Source organism: Talpa occidentalis, unplaced genomic scaffold (genome assembly GCF_014898055.3).
Source record: "Talpa occidentalis isolate TD23 unplaced genomic scaffold, MPIMG_talOcc4v2.1 talOcc4.2, whole genome shotgun sequence".
In the NCBI taxonomy this organism is placed as follows: domain Eukaryota; kingdom Metazoa; phylum Chordata; class Mammalia; order Eulipotyphla; family Talpidae; genus Talpa; species Talpa occidentalis.
Genome location: NW_023602073.1, coordinates 87,885,052 through 87,908,356, shown reverse-complemented (window position 1 = coordinate 87,908,356; position 23,305 = coordinate 87,885,052). Strand labels below are relative to the sequence as shown.

Sequence of the window (23,305 nt, the reverse complement as noted above, 5' to 3'; positions counted from 1 at the left end):
TAAATTAAAAGGTTTAATTTTGCCTCAGTATTTGTCACATCATGTTTGAGCTGAATCATCCTGATGTACATTAGTGCTTGCCATGAATTTACATTGTTGAAGAATGAAATACACACCTTCAGCAATTTACTTCTCCCATTTTGTCTCTCAAAATACTTTGAATTCTATTTATAGGAAGTCAGAATTTCCCCCAACAGCTACCAGTAAACAAAATCTGAAGTAACATGGCAATGAAGATGAAGCTATAATTGTATTTTCATTTAAGGACTACTTCTTTTGCAATTTGTATGCAAAAGCAGTAGATTTCAAGCATATTTAATTTAAGTGATCTTTACTGGATAGAGCTTTCTTTGTGAATGGCCGCTTCATTCGGATACTTTCACGGCAAACAGTCCATACTGAAATGCTTAAGCCTTCTTCATACCTTGGTCTAGAATATATGGTACTTTTGTTATTCTTTCTGTTTACCTTTTTTTTTTCCTGACATTAGCAGAGATGCAGAAGGCAGGTCTATTATATATGCAAAGGAAAAGATTAATTTTGTGAAAGAGGAATTCAAGGGCTTTTGTGGCTCCAATCCATTGTCTCCAATCACTATTGTCTCCTGCTGATGTCTAAACCCGAAAAAGAAACTGGAAAATATATAGGACACCATGTGAGACTCAATTTTTGTGTCTCAGTTGGGACAGTGAACTACAAAATAAATTATATTGGGGCAAGTTTAGCATAGTCCTCAGTTAACTATTTAGAAAGGGGAGGGATAAAGGGGAAAAAATGGCAAAAATCAAAAGAAGTTCTTTCTTCTAGAAAACATCTGTCAAAGAAAACATACTCTGAATATATTCCTTTAATTGATCACTGAAAAAGAATAACAAAGACAGAATACAGTATATAGTAAAAAATACTATACTATGTAAGCAATACATACTATACTATACTATACTATGTGCCTACTAAGTAGTATGCTATGTAAGAAATACATACTATACTATACTATACTATACTATACTATACTATACTATACTATACTATACTATACTATGTACCTTACATCACAGGACTTTCAGAGAACCTGACTTTCTGTCTCCTCTAAAAGATAGTGGATAAGGGCAAAAGGCCATGTTCTCCTTTTGACAAAATACCTGCTCTCTTGTTACATTTGGAAATAATTATTAAAATAAATTGATGTCACAAAAGGTATGAGAACCCAGTTGAATCAAATATTTAAATTTAAGCATCTCCCCTCTCTTCTAAAGATATTTTTAGAGATCAAGGCAGCTAAAAGGAAAATATTCTGTTTCATAATAATAATCTGTTAGTTTTGCTCAATATATTTTAAGTAATACCTGCTGAGTACTGGGATAGCCACTTCAGTGGCCATAAAGATAAATAAAGCACAACTCCAGATCTCCAATTAAATGCCATACCAGGTAGAATAAAAGCCAGATTATCTTAAGAAATATATTTACAAAATGTTATAAGGTTTGGACTTTTAGCAGGGAACTTAGTGTCATATATACACATGTTTATTCTCAACAATGAATGTGTAAAACATATTAACTTTGTAATCTAATGATACTTTAATAAAAAATGCTGTGTATATGTTAGGGAGGAAGCATTCATATTCAGTTAGGAAAATAGAACAAACTTCAATGAGAATGTAGCATTTGGGTAGAAATTTGAAGGTGTGACAGCATGATATCCATAGAAAGGGGAAGTTTCAGGTTGCCTGTCCCACCCAAGGAAGGAAGATGCTGAGCATGGAGGGGAAATTAGAGAAAATTGGGGGAAGGAAGTGAGGAGGAGAAGCAGAGAGATCAAGAAGATTTGGAGGAAGCACATGGAGCAGAGAGACATGTGAAGAAGCGGAATTTACTTCTCAGGCTTGGACTTGTACCAAGGAGAGACAGAGATATGGGTGAGAGACCTGTGGGGAGGCTGACAATGGCAGACTTTACCTTGATTTGTATTTTGCTTTTGTTCTTTTCCTTCGAGACTTTCCTGGCTCCTTCTTCACCTTTCTTATGGGTCCCCACCAGGAAGTGCCTTAGACTTTTGGAAAGCTTTTGTGCCTTAGTGGGCCAACCATGTTTGACTGGGCATTTACTCATGAGGGGATGGGTAACTTTGGGTGTTTAATTATTTTAAATTATACTCTTTCTCTTCTCACTATTGCACACTAATTGTGTTAAATTTCCTTCCCATTGAAGGTCTTATGGACCAGAATATATTTTGTCTTTATGTGATATATGGAAAAACCTATTTTGAGCACGCAGGTTTGGAGGTCCTGGGAAACCCCTCACCCTGCCCTATAACAAAGGACTATTAGATTCAATTCATGGGAAGAGAAGAGGAAGTCCCAAGTTATGAAAGTAGGGCAATGATGCATATATTCAGAGAAAGGCCAGACAACTTGTCCTGCAAAGAAGCAGGAGTATAAGTTATATGAGACTTCCACGGGCAGCTTTAATTCATACTATCACCCACCACAAAACAGCTCTACTCATGGCACTCCTAAGAGAGCCACCTCCTCCACACATCAACATTACAAAATTAAGTGAAGATTTAATTGGGGAGGTAAGGAAATGTATTTCATTATACAAGTCAGAAAATCAATCAAATTCCCCAATAGAAAATTCTGGATTTCCTACCAGAGTTTATCTCCACAGTTGCCACTGTTTCATCTCTCTCACTGTCTATATCACTCTACCTCATTCATTCTGTATCAAATTTCCTGCAAGCAAGACAGTTCTTAGGTCATTTTATGTTTTTTGTGATTTACTTTTCTTCTTGAATTTTCTGCAGCTAAGCTAAAACTTCTCTCTCTACTATGCAAAGGCTGCCATGACCATCACAGATAGGGAAAGTCAAGTACACTAACTAATGGAGCCAGGAATGGATCAGATTATTGTATGTGGTGACTTGTTTATTTGAACAACCTACACTACAGAAAATTGGCTAGATTTTTCCACTCTATTCATCCTATAATTAGAGTTGTAGTGCATGAGGTAGCCTTTAAGATTTGTTTATACTTGTGAAATATGTACCCAAATGTCTCTAATTTGATGTGGAATCAAATAAATTATATGATGTAGAGCAATTGTTTTACGAAAACAACAGGACATGCTATGTTCTGAATTGAAGGATGTGTTGATTTTTCAACTTAAGAGTCATTAGGGGGTCGGTGGGTCATTGGTCTCATGCCAATGGCCTTGAACATTACCAACAAAGACTGAGATGTGATGAGCTAACATTTTGTTTAGAATATTTATCCATTATGAAGTATCACTTTCCTCCCTTCAAGCAATTTGCTTCCAACTACAACATAAAATGTCACATTATTGATGTGGCATTATCAAGTTTCATCATGATTGACCTGATGTCACACTGTTTTGTAACATAACTGGTTGCTGTCAATCAAAAGCACTTACAGAAACCCGTTATAAACATAGGGAACGATTTGTGCCGGCAAAGAACCATCTGGTAGACTTTAAAGATGAGCCTTGTGGTTGTTTAAAAATAATTTTATATAATTTAAAGTTTAAATGTGAATATTTGCTATAATAAAGCCTTTGCTGATCTTTGAAGTTGTCAACATTTCTGTAGTTCTTTAAAGTAGGTGAAAATGTTGAGGAGTTTATGAAAGAGTTGTAGTTTTTCTTTTGGTTGTTTTCTTTGTTTTTAATGTAGCAGTTTTAATTGATACTAGTGATCCAAATCAGGATGTCAAGAACCCAGGGTACAGCCATGTCTTTTCTCTGGAAATGCGAAAGCCCTTCTTCTTGAGCATGAGAGAGAGCAAAAGGAGAGAAGAGGAAAATGGAGTGAGAAAGAGATTAGAAAGAGTCAGTGTTCCTTTCGTTATGATACAAAAAAGGGAGAAAAACTGAAAAAGTGGTGCTATTGATCTTCTGAGAAGTAGGTGGTGATTCCCGGAGCTCCCATAGTAATCTAGGTTCTGAATTTCACCTTTGTCCCAGTGCAACTGCTTCCCGCCTGGCCTGTCATAGAGCATCTACATGAATTCTCTTCTCTGGGTTCTTACATACTGCTATTTCTGCCACTACCAGCTGTTTAAATGTGGCCTTTCTGTGTTTAAGTCTTTGAAGTTAGTTCCGTGAGTTTCTGATGAGAAAGTAAAGAGTGCAGTGCATCTGATTTAGTGTGAGTGTGGTAGAAAATGGAAGGTCTACTGCAACTGTCACAACTTCCTCCACTAGACAACAGGTAGTACTTTGTCAAGGTAGTTTCATTGTCAGAAAAGTCACTGTCTATTTTACTGAAATTACTATGAATGACTTACCTTTTTATCACTCTGCTGCTCCTCATCCTTTTAGCCATTTCCTCACTCTAAGTTCTGCTTCCTTAGATATCTATTGCCTGGTTTGTCCTTTCTTCTAACTGTAGCTTCTTGAACCCTGAAGAAAGAAATCCCCAGAATCACTCTTGCATTCTCTATTCTCTCTCTCATTTTGAAATCTCACCAACCTCATGACTTCAATAATTACTCCTATGCTTTCAGTATTTTTTATCTTATTTATTAAAACATTTTCTATTATGTTTATTGTCATAATGTTGGTCTACAACAGTGCATATGTTTTAGAACTATAAGTGCATACCTCCACAAAATTATGTTTTCATACCATGCCTGCCACCAAAGCAGCAATAACCTGTACCAAAACTCCTATGCATTTAAAAATTACATTTAATAAACATACCCCTACAGCTTAATTATTTGGCTTTTTTTCACATACAATGCTTTATCAAATGTTTTACGATGCCTCACTAAATATTTTACAAATATTTGTGTGACAAATCTGATAACAAATTATAATATATATACCATGGAACAGATGACACTGCAGAATTCCTTGCCTAATCTTCTTCATAGTATAGTTAGAAAACCAACGCAATACAAAACATGAAATTCAAGAGATAAAAAAGGTTGTCCAAACTACACAGCCAGTAATGATGGTTACAGAAGCAAAAGCTTAGCATCCAAGCCCAAGTATCTATTTGTTTGATTTTGCCACATAGACTTTTCTGAATGTTTTCTAAAGATTTTATAAGTATCTATGGTTCCTCTCTCTTGATTCTAATATTATTAAGTACTCTCTAAAAGTTCTTTGAAGGAGAAATAAGGAAAATGGAAAGACTGAGAAAGTTTGTACTCAGATTAAAATGTTCCACACGAGCACTTTCTCTTTAGAGTCATCAGTAGCATCTTCTACAAATCACTGCATTTGTGCTCATTATATTACCTTTAAAAATATAGTTCTCGATATTTAAAAAAAAAGAATTACATACATATTTTTCTCTATATTTATTACCGGGCTTTATTTATATTTGTATAATTTGTCATGTTTTAACTTGAAAACCACTCTTACTTTCTTTATTAGTATGTGATTAAGAATATTTTGCAATTAATTCATTTAATACATTCAGTTTAGATGTGGGCTACCTGGATGCTTTTTATTGGCTCACATGCTTTAATTTTTTTAATGGCTGCTTTTTTTTCTCTAAGTGCTTTCTTGCTTTAAAATAATTGTAGACATTTCTCTTATTAAAATTTTATGTTTCATCTCTCCCCATTTTAGTCATCATTAATTGCATGTCCTCCATCATATAGTAAGTGGCCTACTTCCCTTTGAGGCACTTCTTTGAAAGGATCCTGACACACTTCCATCCATTCATCTTGACTTAAAATTGGCCTTATAGTTTTTTTAACTGGCAATTGTCCCAATTTTGCTAAAATTTTTTTGTTTTCATCTACATTTCAGTTGTTTTTCTTTTTCAAATGACATATGTTATATCATTTTTCTATATAGAAAAAGCAGAAAGATTGAAAATAGTTCTCAAGAATTCCTCTAAGTCAGCCTTTTTTTCTTTTTATTACAAGCAGCATTGCTTTTATATTAAGGGAATTAAAAAAAACTCATATCCTGTCTGACTCCTGAGATGTAAGCTTCTCACATGTTACGGCAAATTGAAAAGCTACAGCCCAATGCAGTCCTTCCTCTCTCTGACCTCAATGGCTCCCAAGTCTTGTTTACTGATACTCCGCAGATTTTCCAAGGCCAGGGAGAGATCTCAGTCTGGTTACCAAAATTGGTATTAATGGCCCTAAGTTCTCGGTGTAAGTAGATCTTCCTCTCTATTAAATTCCTGGCTTCTTTGAAGGATCCTGGGGAAAGAATGGAAGAGGAGGAAATTGCTATCATCCTTCCCTCCAAGAGTTTTATCAGCAGATATAGTCACTGCACCTGGTTGTTCTCGTATTCATACCTGTGGAAGAGGATATTTTAATATTTCTTTCTGGCTCTAAAGGACTAATTGGATTAATTAATGATGAATTTGATTAATGAATGTTTGTACTGTTTTTTTCCCCTGGAATGTTGTAGGTGAATCTAGTTCTCCTATAAGCCTTACATGCTTTTTTGTGATAAAATAGTAAGGAAAAGTAAGAGGTTAGCTAATGAAAATACCAATAATTTTCTATTATCTTAAAAGATTGAGGGGATTCATGATGGTTCATTACCAAATTATATTTGCATGTTACTTACTACTGCATTGCCCTTGGTACTGCCTAAAGCATTTGCCCACAATTTCAAATTATGCCAAAAATTCATAATACTTGAGATTTTTCAAGACTCAGTTACTGTCTTGAAATTTACCTTACTATAGCCATCCACTAAATTATATCATAATCCTTTCACTTTTTATGATTCTATCTTGCAGCTTCTCACAGCCCAGATGTGACCTAGATTGACTGAGAAGAAACTCTTAGGCAGAAGCTTATGGTGAAATCATTTAAAATCTTAGGCCAATTTGTGGTTCAAAAATATTCTGCTATGCTGTTAGAGATGCGTTCACTTCACTCAAGACAGTTTGTATTTGAAGCCATTGCTAGCAATGGTAGGTTGATGGACAAGCAATCTTCTGTTCATATTAGATTAGACCAGCAGTTACTGCTTGATAAGGAGAGAGGGGCAAAAACAACTATCTGAAAAAGAAATATTTTTCTTTTTTTAAAAAAAAAAGATTTATTTTTATTTATTTATACAAGCACTGGGTACAGTCAGAAGTGCAGGAGGGTGAGAGAATTCACCAGATCCAGAGAGGGGAGCAGAGAAGGCAGACTGAAGTACACTGAGGGGAGCAGCGGGTGGCAGGAGAGGTCTGCACGCCATGTGGGACCCTCCTCCAGTGGCCAGGGAGCAGCTGGGGATCGAACCGGCGCTGCAGAGGCTGCGGGCAGCTTCACAACCCAGCGCTCAACCACTCTGCCACTGGGGAGGCCCAAGAAATATTTTTCTTATTGGGTAAAAATGGATCCTAGGGAGGATGGTGAAGTAGAAGGCAACCATTCTTTTAATGCCAATTCTCTAAAAGATAGGTATTTACTTCTTTGTTGACTATTCTCTTTTTTGTGCTGAAAGGAAAAGAAATGAGTTGTCAAGGTTGCTGTGCAGTACAAGAAAAAAGAAACTAAAGTTAGTCAGTCAACCCATTTATTAAGTATCTCCTAGGGAGTGTAGGTTGCTCCCTAACCTAGCCTCCACAGACAAACAGATTACAGGAGAGGCTCTTAATGCTGAGTAAAACAGAAGATAAAGGGCAAAGTACTGTGAATAAATTTTGCATTCAATTCTTAAGAAGATTAAGAAATAAAGGGATAGTCAGGATATATAAGACTTTATATTTAAAATCTGAAAATCAAGAAATTAAATATTATTAGCTAAGCAACAAATTATATTGACTGTTTAGTGGGGGGTTTTTTGAAAAGAGAGTTTACTTATAAAGGATGTTTCATTTGAGTCAGTGTTAAGGTATGTTCAATGACTTTGATTTGAAGAGTGACATCTAGTTTTCTTAGCAAGTCTCACATTGTTTTACTGTAATACAATAATCACTATCAGAGGCTATATACAGGTCAGTGGTGGTTTTACCTCTGAGAAGTGAGTAAGTTATTTTCTGAAAACTGAAATGATATAGAATTGCTAAAGTTTTTGCATACTGAAATTCTCTTTTTCCGATTAAGCAGTAAACAATTGGAAAATGCACTTCAGTTCCTCTCCTGATTGCTTTAGAAATGAACAGAATTTTTAGCATAAACACTTTATGGGTTGAGGGGCCTCCCTGGTGGTGCAAGGGGTTAAGCAGCACACTATGAAGCAAACTGCAGCCTCTGCAGCACGAATTCAATCCCTGGCCAGCCAGACAGAAAACCACATGGTGCAGCAGACCTCTACTCTCTCGCCCACTGCTCCCCTCAGCAGTGTATTTCAGTCAGTCTGCCTGTTCTGTTCCCTGCTCTGTCTCTGGTGAATCCTCTCAACCCCCGCATCTCTGGCCTGTGCCCCAGCTCTTGTATGCATAAATAAATCTTTAAAAAAAAACTTTATGGGTTGAGGTGATTGGGTTTATTAGTAGTTATCTACATCATGTAAGTGATCTAGTAATTTGGGTTTGGTGAGACCACCCAGTCATGATACCCATGGAATAATGCAACTGTGTAGTATGATGAGGTATGAGAAAGTAATGACTGGAGTCAATTGCACATGGTCTCCAGGCCCTGGGACCAAATGTGAACACCACAAGGGCTAGGGGTTCAATTTATTGTCATCCGTGTAACCTTTTTAAGTACGTGGGTTCAGGAAGCTCTTTCCTAGATCACGCTATGCACCTAAGCACAGTAGATTTATTTTCATGAACTTTCCTTCTACTTATTTTCCTCAAAATAGGACTGTATGATCTGAATAATAATTAGGGAGCAAATTTCTTGATACCAAATCATGAAAAAGCTTTTAATAGACAACCCTTCCCCTTGAAAAGTTGAAAGTGGTATGATTATTCAATTGTTCATGGTGGTAACTTAATTCTGTTTTGAGTAGCTTCTGGGAAAAACATACTTAAGGAATTGAATTTTGGCCAGAGTACTATAGCAAAACTCACAAAGAATCTAGGTTTTATGCTTTTGTTGCATAGAAGTGTTACAAGGGAAATTTGGCTTTAGTGGTCCCCTAGAAAATTACTTCTATACCAAGAGTAACTGATCCAATTGGATTATGACTTCCAAAAAAGTAGCACATAAAGCAGAGAAGAATGAATACTATAAGCAATCAAAAAAAAAAAAAAAAAACAGATGGTATCTCAAGGGTGGACTAATACTAAGTTGAGGGAAAAAATATTTTCGTACTCATATTTCAAAAGGGAATAATTTAAAATAATGCTAAAGATAACATGACAGCCTGGTAAATATTAATACTAATGACTCAGACTGTTCTCTGGAAAAGGCTTGTTAGGTGTTGATTGTGTGAGTAAATTGAAGTAGGAGAAGTATACAGATATGCCTTTGTATTATTAGCTAAAATAATCAAATGTCAAAAATCCTGGTGCCTGATTACGATATGGTTTAAACGTGACAGGTAGTAAAACTTGGCAGGTGGTAAAGAGAAGCAGGACAGAGAACAAAAATGAGAACAGAAAATTCTGAATTTTAAGTTGTCCTTAATTTTGACCTAATCAATAAAGCTAATAATAAATAATACCAGTATAAATTATTTCAGATAGGAATAAGATATGCTGTGAACTTAAAAAAATTAGCTTTGATGGCATAGAAGTTCTGCTCTGTTAATGCAAATAATAATTCGATCACCAAATAAATAAAAGTCAGGCCATTTTTTATTCAGCAAGCCTTCTGTATAGTAAACAGAGTCTATAAATTTTGTTGTTCATGTTCAACAAGACTATTGCTTATTGGTTTTATTATTTACATTAAAAAGCAAAGCTAGCAAATATGCTTTCTTGCCTAAAGTGAATTCATAACTGATCTGATTTTACATGAGGAGCGTTTGCCTTTGGGATTAAAAGAAAAAAATGCTTTTTCTATATACTGAAGGGTAAATTTATGAAAGTTAATTGATCCAAAAAGATAGGAGGGCTAAATCACCTTCTGTTTACCAATTTTATCATGGCTTTTAAGTGTTACTGCACAGTGTAGTGGAATGAGAATTGTTTTTTTAACAGAGAACTGGGTGGAAACCTCAGCTTTGTCCCTTTTAAAATGTAGCTTCAATCAGGACAGCTGGCTGAGTACATATTCGATATCCCCCATCTACCTCAATAGCTTGAAATTACAAAAAAAAAAAAAAGTGTTACAAACATCTATTAGCATGCTAGAAGGCGAAATGAAGAACATCCTGATAAAAAGAAATGACATTGGATAGACAAGAAAGTTAAACAATGAAACTGCAAAAGTCACACATGATGCAGAGAGTAGGGTTTTTCTGTTTGTAGCAAATTCTGAGATAATGGAAGTTATGAATGGGAAAAAAATCAGAGGTAAAAATTGAGAGATTATATATGAAACTTTAACCAGGACTTTACAAGCTCATGCTGCACCTTTTCTCTCTCTTGCCAAGCAGGAGTCAATAGAAATGTTGGGTTCATGCTAAACTAGAGAATGTAAAAGCTAGAATTTGAAATGCAGAACAGTGGCCAAAGGCAATTAATAATCTTCAGGTGGCAAATAGAATCAGCATAACCAAAAAACAATTTAACTGCATATCTTTTCTTGCACACATTCTATACCACTGCTGCTCTCAAAGAAAAAAAGGATCCAGCATTCATAATTTATAGCTACAGACAGGCAAATAGGAATTATGAAATACAAAGTTGAGGAGAAACCAAGAATTTGAGAAATATCAATGTTTGAAAGACAGGCAACAGACTGAGGAATTAAACTACTACCTGAGTAATGGGGTAAAGCAAGAAAATACAAAACAAAACCCTTTAAAATAATTGTCATTAATATCCTTAGTAAGATTATTATGTTCCATTCACAAAAGATTGGAAAATAGGAGACAGAAAAATCAATCTTCTAAGCATGAAAATTCAAGAGAAAAACAAAATAAAAAATGGGCTTAGATGAAAAGGGAATAAATTAGTTGGAATAGAAAGTGGAAGGGTTGAACCAAATCTAAAGGAAAAAAAGTAATATTTGATTTAAAAAAGCAATATAATAAAATGTTTCAAAACCGAATAATATGAATCCCATAAGTGAATGACATGAGGAGTGTGTGTGTCTTTGTGTGTGTGTGTTTTCTGGTGGTGGTGAGATATTGGAAGCAAGGGAATAACAGAAGATGACATTCAGGGCTAAAATAAGCCTAAAATTGGATTTAAAAGATTCCAAGAGACAAATAGGATAAACTTCAAAATAACATACGTTGATGCCTCAGTGTATGTGCTTCACATTTTAGAGCACCATAAATATACAGAATACAAAAAAGAGAAGGAGGAAAATGTTAACGTAAAAGGAACTACAATCCCATCATATGCTAGAAGGCATTTGAGTAATATCTTCAATATTCTGAAAGAAAACAATTTTGAATGTAAGACAAAATCACAGTGCTACATGTAAGTAGTAACTGAGAAAATGTATTACCTTTTTTGAAAGACTAATGAAAAGATATGCTTCACAGTATTAGGTTCACAGCAAAATTGAGTCAAAAGTGCAAAGATTTCCTATATACCGCATAACCCCTTCCCATAGCCTCCCCCCACTGTCACCATCCCCACCAAAATGGTATATTTGTTATAATTGAAGGCCCTACACTGACACAATTTATATTAGGGTTCAGTCTTGGTGTTATGTATTTTATGGGTTTGGAAAAATTTATGACATATACCTACAAAATAAGTTATCTGCTAGCTGTGGGTTTGTCATATAAGGTCTTTATTATGTTGAAGTATATTCCTTCTTTCCCCATTTTATTGAGATTTATTATCACAAATATTGTTGAATCTTGTCAAGTCCTTTTTCTGCATCATTGACATCACATACTCTTATTTTTCTTTATGCATATTATCTTCTCACTACATTCATACATAAGTTTTTAGGCTATTAAATATATATAAAGTGCCTCTCCATTGTAAAATACACTAGGTTATTTTTAGCTAGGCTCCTATATTCTGGAAAATATTTCCTAATGTAGTATTTTTTGAATTTATTAGGAAATTCCCTGTTAATGTTGCCTCAGAAGAGAGGCAAATGAAAAGATTCTCTACATTTAATTATAAGTTTGTGTCAGAGGGTTGACTTGTAAACATGCAATTAATATCTTGTATTGACTGTTGTGAATTTGTTTTTTCACTCAAATTTAATGCTCATATTTTCTGAAGAGTACGAACTCATGACACATATTTCTATGATTTCTATTTCTGTGGTTCTCATTTTCTGTGAACTCACTTTTTATCATTAGCAATTAAGGGTTTAAGCTTCATAATATTTGTGTCATGCATAATTAAAACTATAAAATCATTTGAATGTAATGGAATACATACATTTCACAATAGGGATCTTAAACCTTATTGAGAATATAGCATACAAATGTAATACATTTGATTCCACCCCAGGAATTATGTTGTTGCCAAAAGAATTCATTTCATTAATGTATGGTGAAAAAATATATATGTAAAGTCTGCCTAAGAAATACAGAAATTTCCAATTAACAACAGGTAGATATCAGTAAATATTAAATCTGTGTCTGATACATGCCATAGTTAAACCCTTTTATTGCGTTGTTTATTATTGAGGTAAAGTTAGCTTACCACACCATGTATGATTTAGTAGTATAGACTGACACTGCTTCAGATGTGTTACCACACCACACCCACCACCAAAGCTCCCATTATCCTCCACCACATTCCATTGGGGTTCCCTTCTCATTTTGCTGTCCACCCATACCTTTCCTCTCTGGTAGTCTTCTTTTTGAAGACATACATCAAGTTTCCCCCTTACTCATGGTTCAGAGGAAAAAAAGGAAAAACCAAGTACTTTTGGTAATTAAATCAGGCTGACTAATGCAGTGAAAATAAAGATTAAACATATTTATTTATGTATTTTATGGTTGTTTTATGCATATAAAATTATCTTTAAATACATTATTTCTATTTCTATACCTTTACTTATGATATAATAAGTGTAATAATTTGATGAAAATAGTGTTGATTTAGGGAGTATGTCACAAAATTGTTTTTTAGAAGTATTTTTTATTTGTTTATGCATACAAGAACTGGGGTATAGGCCAGAGTTGTGGGGGGTGAGAGGATTCACCAGAGATAATAAGGAGCAGAACAGGTAGATCTACTGAAATATACTACTGGGGGGGGGAGCAGTGGGCAAGACAGGAGAGGTCTGCTGTGCTATGTGGGTTAGCTCTCTGGCCGGGGATGGAACTCATGCTGCAGTGGCTGGTGATAGCTTGATAGGGCTGAGATTTTAACCCTGCACCACCAGGAAGGCCCACAAAATTATTTCATAAAAAATATTTTTATGAGTGAACAAAATGAATAAAATTGACCTAAAAAGCACATGATTTATTTATATAAGATTTCATATATGTGGTTATTAATAATTTTAAGAGATAAGCTGAGGTCACTTAAGGGCTTTTTATTATTCCCCACTCTGTAGTAAGGTATGTCTAGACTTAGGATTCGCCAACATAGAACAGCATTACTTCTGTCTACCTTCAAATAATATATGACTTCTGACTGCAATGCAGGATGACAGAAATGTTCAGTGGGGCTTCTCAAATGCAGAGAGGTCAGACAGATCACTGACACTAGCACATGGCATCCTGGTTCCCTCAGATAGTATTCAACCAACAGGCTCAGATTCTGCACCACTTTTTAAAGTTATTTCACCAAAATTTCACTGAAACTCCAAATCACATAAGTGATCATCATTATTTCTTTGGTTCAAATATAAGCTTTAATACTCCAGGCACTATCAGTAGTCTCTACAGTTGTGCCCTACTGCCACCTAGTTTCATTTGTTTCTCTACTACAAAAAAGGCATTAATTCCACAGTTCCCAGTAATCTTGACCCTGGGGTTCCTTCCTCTCCATGGCTTCTAGCCAGGGGTGTGGTGATAAATATTCAACTATTGGTTCTCTGAGCAGGGAGGAAGAAGCCTGAACCCTAGCATGCCAATTTTCATGGTGTAAATATTTTCATCATGGCCAATTTCAAACTATTGATGTGCTACCATAGAAGGTAGAGTTGGGAAGAGAAGGCACTCTCTCTGGCTATGAAAACTAAACTATGTTGGTTCTAGCATGCAGCTGCTTTTGGCAGTTTCTTCCTTTTGCAATATATTTTATTTATTTTTAATAACATTTTTTATAGTTTCATTTATTTTATTGGGTTACAACACTGTATATGATGGAATTTTCTAAGGAAAGAAAGGGGATGACTGGATGTCTCTGATTATATGTGGTAACATTTTTTTTTTGAGCTGAAGAAGACTTGATGAAAATGCTTTCTGTGAGCCAGGCAAGCTATTTCCTGTGAGATATCTTATCCTTTCCTTTCCTCCATCCCTTTTTTCTCTTCTTCTTCTTCTTCCTAGACAACTACTCCTTTTTTTTTTTTTTTTAACTAATGAACGTGTTCTCTTCCTCCATGCAACTTATAGTCATCATTAACAAAGGATGGTTATTAAAGACCATGAATTAAAGCATTTACTTTTTTCCCTTATCACACTAGGCCAGAGAGTAAAGGCAGAGTTAATCTTTAAAACCAGATTTGAGGAGTGGGGAGATTTTGAGTTAAGCATAATTACTCTAATGCAGATTGTCCTCATGCTGAAATTTTAGAGCTTAAAGAGAAGCACCATAATACAGGAAGAGTAAAAGATATATAAAATTGGAATGAGATTTAGGACACTAGGTAATATTACTTTAAAATGTATTATGAGTAATTAGAGTTGATTGATCTGACAGTGCACAGACCAGACTGAGTCAACATTTTGGGGGTAAACTATAATTAGAAGCATATAGGTTGTGAAGTCTCCCTTGTTCATTGTACTCTGGGGCAATGTGAAGAGACCTACAAACGCTGGATGTCAGCACTGGGGGATGGAGCCTGACAGGCTGCAGGACGTTTATGCTACATGACTGGGAAAGGAGAACATCAACCTTAGTATAATCATGGCTTGGAATCCAGGAGCAGGAGGACACCAAAATCTTGGCTTCCTTCTCTGTTCTTCCTCGTTGTTTCTTTATGGGAACAAATAAATACCTCCTTTGGAATGATCAGAAGGCTGGGTTCCAGCCTGATTCCAAACTCTGTTTTGGTAGTCCAGTGATGCCCAGTCCTGATCTCACCTCAGCACTTGTCCCACACTATCACCTCAGCACTGATCAGTGTGGACTGACTTAGGCACAGTTGGTCCTCGTGCTCTGCAGGAGACTGACTTACCTTTTGAGGTCAGAGGAGAATTAATGTTGTTCTAGTTGACCTTGATCTCCAATCCAGACTACAAGGGCAGTAGAGAAAGCAAAGGTACTTTTCCCACTTGAAGTCTCTATTAAAATATATTGGGACCCAGAACACTCCTAGAAGCCTGAGTGTCTAGGTGGATTAACTTATATCCAAAGTAAAGACTAAGCATTGTCTTCATTAGACATTAATACCACTGATAGGGTTTATAAGAACCTTTGATGGTTACGGAGTGTTGCATGCTAAAGAAATAGATAAAAGGCACAAAAGTAGAAAGTTCATGGAAATAGGATTTATATTGGGGTTGGAGAGTGATAGGATAGCAGTATTTGCTTAAAAAAACATGTGTATAAACTTCCTTAATAAATGTTAAAAGTTAAAACCAAGAAAAATACATTTTGATAAATATAGAGAACAAAATATAATTTTAATGGAGACACTATAAATGATAGATCAGGAGAGACTCTAAAATGTTTACAACATTAGAGATATATTTATCTATAGCTATATTTATATATACCAGCAATACCTTCATTTTGTTTGGAAACAGTTATTTATCCTCAATTGCTACCTTTTGAATGTGTCAAATAGACCATACAAAATTGCTTTTAGTGCTTCTGACCACAACTTCATATTAATAAATTTAACCTGTAAGGAAACTGCCAAGTCAACGAATACAAGTATTCACATTTCCCCTTATTTTCAGAGGTTATCATTAAACACCAGGTAAAACTTGTTTTGGCTTCCCAGTTCCCCAAGAGAGCCATATCAAGGGGTTCAGTCAGATGTTGCAGGTTGTAACATACTGAGAAAAAAGAACTCACTCTGATAGATTTGTCATTTGGCTTCAAAAGGTACTATTCCTGCAGATTTTAAAACCTGTTGAGCTGGCATTATCCAAGGTGTGTAGAACATAGCTGTGAGCAATCACAGGAGAGTGACCTCAATGTTGTCATGGGTCATTACCTGCAAACAAAGGGAACAACATATTTCTAGAGTTAAGCATGTTATGTGACTGGCCAATGCCATTTATTTTTTGAAAAAAAGAGACAAACTCTGCCCTGAATATTGAACTTGTGACCAGAATCCTGGCTCTAAGTTTGTCCATCCTTTCTCAGGAGCACACAATAGAGTATAGGTCTTTATTTTTGAATGTGAACAATGAGACACAGTAAAGAGACAGACACTGGAGATCAGCTCGGTCTCCCTTCAAACTTTTTCTACAGTCACTTTGATCAAATCATTTTGACCTCTCTGAGTCAGAGCTTTGAAATGGGGGCAAATACACTATCTGACAGTTGGTATACTTTTAAACATAATGCCTCAGAAAGTGAAGAGTGAGAATTAGTTAAAAAAAAAAAAAATGTGAGTTTCCTTTTATTCCACTTCAATTTATTCTGCTCTAGTTGTCTCCCTTGACTTTCAAGGTTGGCAGCATCTTACTACCAAGACAACAATACATACCTGTGGAGTAAACATCAGGCGACAGAATTTTAAGGTCAAAACAATTTTGAAATTGGGTTTTTGCAAGATGACTTTATGCTCAAAATTTCCAGTTCTAAATAACTCATGCATAGTAGTATCAAAGAATAAAAGGAAACAGAAAAGCAAAAAGGAGCTTTGAGAGAGTGAGTTGTAAAACATAATGTTGTTTCCTTGCTCACATACCTTAATAGTTCAAAAAAAAAACAAAAAACACCACCATATATCATGAGAGGGGAGACTCATACTATACCTTTGTTCAGTCTGGAACAGTTACTCATATATTTATTCCCTAAATAGTTGGCTTTCTCCTGTATGTCATGCACAGTGCTATATGCTAGAAACACAAAAATCATAGAAGCTATGTGTCCTGTTCTTTAGGAGTTCACAGCCTACGCAGTAAGTTATAATTTGCACAAGGAGTTAAGATCGGTGTCCTATGCTTACTTGGCAAATAAAGTTACCATGTGGTATTGCTCAGAGATATACTGACACCCATTATTCTCCAAGCACTGTGTTAGACATCAATGAAACACTGATGTGAAGAGTTACCTGGATTCTTTCCTTCCTCTGAGTTACCAACACTGCCAATTTAGACTTTTGAACTTCCTCTTCCATGAGGAACCATTTAAAACTGCTTTGGTCATTGCTGTGGTCTCAAGAATAAGGTCCTTCTTAGATCAGTTGATTTACACCGACCATTATTCATGCTAACGAAGGAGAAAGGGTGTCTGAATAAAGTATTAACATGTAATCATAGTGCAGAACCAGTAGTTTCAATCTACTTTATTACAAAATCTTTTTCAAGTTCAACTAAAAGTAACAAAATAGGTTTCTGAGTTACACCTTCTATTCATAAATTACCAGTCAATTTTCAGTTGGCACTAGAAAAACAGAAAATTAGTATATTAATAAAATTTTACTATGCCTGTTATCTGTGGCCAAGCACTACGCTGGATACTCGGGGTATCAAGATACCTGAATTGCACTGCTGGTCTCAAAGTATTTATTTGGAAATATGGAGAAGTAGTGAAATCCTTCTGGAATGAGTTCTTGTGAAAATAGAAGAATTTCTATGTGGGCTAGCATGCAAAGTATGATCAGAACAAGTTAAGGTTTAATCAGTAGATGTCCTGGTAATAGTATCACATCCAAATTAACATATCTAGAAAAATTCTTTTTAATCATATTGTAGCTGTAAAATGGAGACTTTTCCCCCTTGACAGTTTATGCAGATTTTCAAGATGGTGAAATGGCCCTGGTTTACAATAGACAGTAATACATGTATATGTAAAACACTCTTTCTGCTACTGAAATAAAAATCAGTACAGTTTTATTACAAATCTGTTGTGCATTTTACTTCTGCTGCTTTGCTTCCCATAATACAGTGATATTCAGCCTGTTTTCTTTTAGAAGACTTTTGACATGCCACATTATTGTTTCTTCCTCTATGTTGAAAGATGTCATTTCTCATTCTTCAGGCTCTTGTTTCTCTTGGGTAACACTACTGTATTCTTTGTTTCTTTCGAATTCCTATGATTCTAGCAATACAGACATATTTTTCACTTTCCCCATTTTTATTTAGTCTTTGCAAATAACATGAAAAACGATTTGATGTTTTAGGCACACAGTGAATCTCATCGGCATTGGTTTCGTTAAAATATTTTCTTTCTTTTTTCAGGATCATGCACCTTTTGGCAGTCACTAAGTATTTGGTTGGGAAAAGACGCTGGGCAGCTCAGCAGCTGACTGCTACTTTGAATGACTAGAAATGAAAAATGATAGTTCTTGCTCTTTACTGTGCTGAGCAGGTGTATCACTAGCAATGCCAAGTCTTCTTTAAGGAAATTTAGGCTCTTCTCAGCCATGATTCCCACTCTTTTTCTGCAAAAGTATCAAGAATGCTTCCATTTAAATAACCTGGCTGGCAAATATATTAAACTTTCACATTGTCAGTGTCTCTCTGGGTTCATTATATCTCATTAGGATTTAAGGTCGGGGACTTCTTGTCTATTGCAAAGACAACAATAAAGTTGATTTGTTCTTTGAAATCACAAGACTATGACTGCAGTCCTGTGTAACCTGGTTAAAAGGATGATGTGTTATGAATATGATGTGTCACATAGGAATGCCATTTCGCTCCGGCAGAACTGAATTGTGCCCCTTTGACTGCACCACTCCTTTGCCTTCTAGGATCACTGACTTCTTGTTACTGTTACCCTCCTAGTCCACATCTGTCATTTGCATAGGACATTACCATGGCTGCCTTTTATGACTGTATAGTGCAGCTTGGTTTGATTATTTACAGGTACTTGCTTTGGTCCTTGCTCCACCATCTGGTTCTTTTCATTAATTTGCCTCTTATTTCTGGGCCATGAATTGTAATTGGTATTGTCCCACATCTGCAGGCTCAGGCATTGACCAAGTCATCATTACGCGAGCATCTACTGCATTCATTCTTGTGACCCAATTCCTCTCGTGCCTCTGCTTCTTTCTCCTCTCCTATTTCTGCCAGCTCAGATTCTTCTGACAAAGCACAGCCATTTCCTTTGCTAATTAGATTGAATCTTGGATCAAGCATCAAGACCTGATTTTATTTATTTTTTTATTCTGACAGTTCTTAGTCTGTCAGATCTTTCATTGTCTTTAGAGTAAAAGTCGTGTACTATAATTATTATATAGAGAGGCATGTTTTCTTTCTTTCTTTCTTTGTTTTGTTTATACATGCACTGGGTACAGTCAGAAGCGCGGGAGGGTGAGAGAATTCACCAGAGCCAGAGCGGGGAGCAGAGCAGGCAGAAGGACCGAAGCACACTGCTGAGGGGAGCAGCGGGCGGCAGGAGAGGTCTGCGCGCCATGTGGGACCCTCCTCCGGTGGCCGGGGAGCAGCCGGGGATCGAACTGGCGCTGCAGAGGCTGCGGGCAGCTTCGCAACCCAGCGCTCAACCGCTGCGCCACCGGGGAGGCCCCCTATAATTATTATAAAGAAGAATTCTAGAACATAACTTTTAAATGTGGTACTATTTTAGTGATTGTATTTTATTTGGGTCATATTTGTGTTTTGGACTATATCTGAAAGTTCTACTATAGGAGCAGGTTTTAGTGTAGGGTGGTACTTATAAGCTACATATTAGAAATACATATATATATATAAATTCAATGGTTATTTCTGTTCTTTTTGGTTTCAGAGAACATTGGATCCCACACAATTAAAATTAGGTAAATATAGGACTCCATACATAATAATTAGGTAAATGTATCAATAGCTCAGGAGTGAAATATGGGAAAATGGAATCAATGGAATTGATGCAATTGAAAAAATAAGACATGTTAGTATTATTCACATAAAATTTACATGGTAAAATTCACTCATTTTGAGGCATAGCTTGTTGCGTTTGAGCAATTATAAACAATTATGTAACTACCACTACAATCAACATATAGGACATGCTCATCAATAAACAAAAGTTTCCCCATGCTTCTTTGCATACAATCTTCTCTCAAACACATGGAGCGTAAGTTTCCCCATGCTTCTTTGCATACAATCTTCTCTCAAACACATGGAGTGGTAAGCACTTCTTTTACTATAGTTTTTATAGTCAATATTTCATATAAATGTTATCAGACTTTATAGTTTTTTCATTTCTGGTTGCTTCCATTTGCCATAATAAAATGTTTAGCCATATTGCTGCATGTATCAATAGCTCATTCCTATATTAATATTCCATAGTATAGCTATACCAATTTGTTCAGTCACTAGTCAATGTAATTCATTTTAAGTTTTGGATATTATAAATAAACCCCTCATTAGCATATATATATTTCTATATGTTTTCATTTTTTCTTGGGTGCATACTTAGGAGTGAATAGTCCTAGGTCAATGGCAAGTGAATATTTAGCTTGATCAGAAACCGCCAAGCTGTTTTTCCAAATGGACTCACTCTATTTTTCAATCCCACCAAAATTTATGAGAGTCTAGTTGCTCATGTACTTGTCAACACTTAATCTCTTTAATTTTGAACTTACTAGTAAGTATATAGTGGGAAGTCACAGTGGTTTTAATTTATACTTTCCTAATCACTAGTGATATTGAACATCTCATGAGTTTACTGCTTATAAATATTTTTTTTATTTGAAATGGGTTGAAATATTTTGCTCATTTAAAAAATGTACTTTTTTCTTATTATTATGGTACAAAAAAGTTATTTTTAAATTATGATGCGGAATTTTTTTTTTTTTTTGCAAATAGTTTCTCAGTCTATTGCTTGTCATCAATTTTCTTAACTGTGTCCCGAAAAGAACCACAGTATTTTAACTTTGATGAAGTCCACTTTATTACTTTTTGCATGTTTCATAATTTTTTTCCTATTTAAGAAATCTTTCCCTAAACCAATGTCACAAAGCATTTTTTCTCCTATGTTGCTTTCCACAAGTGTTATCATTTTAATTATAATTATAATTAGGTCCCTGGATTGTTTTGACTTAATTTTTGTTCATGGTGTGAGTAAATGGTCAATAATTTAGATTTTTGAGAACTCAACCATGTTAGGTTTAGTCACAAATGCATCAGTGATGTAAAAATAAAATCATTAATTCACAGTTTGGTCAACAAAATGTTAACATTTTTTATTTTTAATCAAGTTGATTTCAGTCTTATTTTATTTATATTTCTATTAACATTTTTATAAACAGTATATTTTTTAAAATTTAATTCTGTTAATTTTTAAAAAGAATAAATAGAATATTATCTGTAATTTATGTCTATATATTTTTACTATCATATCTAATTTAATAATAAACACCTTATTTTTAATCATTTGCTTTTTTTAAATCCTTTGAATGCAAAAATCATTTATGTTCCAGAGATTCTCTGGTGGATACATCACATTTTGTCATTTCTTTTCTAGTTAGCACACTTTTTGAACTACCAGCTTATTAACCTTAGGCACTTACTTCACTACAACACTAATAAATAAAACTATTATAAACACGTTATAATATTTAAAAAAGTGTCATAAAGTCACTTCAAAAATAAGCTAAAATTTTAATGATACTTAAAGTCTAGTGTGTAAGAAAACTGGAATTCAATCTATGAAAAATCAGAGCCAAGCTGATCCTGTAGAGTGATGTTATAGTTTCATGATTATGTGGTATTTTAAATTTATTCAGTTCAAAATGTATGATCAGAACTTTTACCTTACCTTCTAAATGCAGTACACTACTGTACATTTTTAACTCACTACCTTAATTCTTTGTGTTCATATTCACATATTGCAAATTTACAAATTTTTTAGAATCATGGGATGAGTTAATTCATATTTGCTTGAAGTTTTAAGGAAATAGGTATCAGTAGCTTATTGAACTCTATCCTGTGATGTTGGATGTTATGTGTTTCTAAATTTTTTTTTGAGAAGTGTGCAGGGTGGAGGGGAGACAGGGTGAGAAGATTCACCAGAGAGCATGGGGAGCAGAACAGGCAGATATACCGAAACACACTGCTGAGGGGAGCAGCGGGCGAGATAGGAGGGGTCTGCCACACCATGTGGGTTGCTCCCTGGTGAGCCAGGGATCGAACTCTCCAGGTTGGACAGCCTCACAGCACTGCTACTCTACTGAATTATTACTGAGAAACTTCTCATGACATGTAGATTGTGTAAGAAGAACAGAAGTGGTTTTATGGTACACAGACATATTCTTGAATTTTGGTCATATTTTTTATTACTCTTTTTTTTACTGAGGTAAATTAGTTTTACATCATTGTATTTGTTTAAGAGGCTATAGGTTCAAGCCTCTACAAATGTATGTTTTCACAGAATTTTTTGGTGATATTTTTGGTAATCACTGCTCATTTATACTACTAGGACATTGCTTGCCTGTTAAGCTTGTCTTCCAACGCCTCAAGTTGGTATGACAAATTCATGTTAAGGGAGCTGTCATTGTCCCTCCCATGCCCATAGCATTCATCACTAATCAATCATGGCACTGTCTCTGCCAAACAGAGACACAACCATGGAATTACCTAAAAGTAAAGTATTCCTGAAATTATTACCAATTGATTTGATTTGGCATGAGATTTGAAATCTATGTGTCTTTCTTGACATGGTTTGGAAGATTAAATAGTTTTGCAACATCAACATAACCCTTGTGCCTAGTGACATAACTAGTTGTTGATGTTTTTATAAGTTTTATAAAAATATGAATTTATTTCTCTGGTAACAGTAAAGATAAGTCCTAGGGAAAAAAAAAGATTTTGTCTAGATAAATATATTTGTAAGAAATGGAGAACTGATATATTAAAACTGTGTATTTGCTCCATTCTGTGTTAAGCATCTCTTGATAATTACAAAAGTGTATTTTATCTTGCTCATGCTTTGGATTGTAAAGACTATAAGACTATACTGGGGGTATCTAGCAGATGTACCCAAATCCTTACTTTGTTGCAAACTGTGTGACTAACTGCAAGTTGTCTCCTTAAATTAATTAGCTAGAAGCTGATGACAGTAGTTGCCTTGCCTGCAGTGAGACAACCTTTCA

The 23,305-nt window shown here is 35.2% G+C and overlaps 1 protein-coding gene across 8 annotated transcripts in view; it reads right to left on the bottom strand.

Moving 5' to 3' along the window:
* MEI4 (meiotic double-stranded break formation protein 4) overlaps positions 1 to 23,305 on the bottom strand; it is a 262,395-nt gene that overhangs the window by 219,757 nt on the left and 19,333 nt on the right. For 7 of the 8 annotated variants that reach the window (XR_005127057.2, XR_008553256.1, XR_008553257.1 and 4 more), the window contains exons 2-3: positions 16,114 to 16,255; positions 4,304 to 4,418 (exon numbers count right to left, since the gene is read on the bottom strand). The gene's annotated coding sequence lies outside the window, so the exon portion shown is untranslated. Of the gene's footprint in view, positions 1 to 4,303; positions 4,419 to 16,113; positions 16,256 to 17,323; positions 17,461 to 23,305 lie in introns of those variants that run through there. The other variant, XM_054698968.1, reaches the window with a different exon arrangement.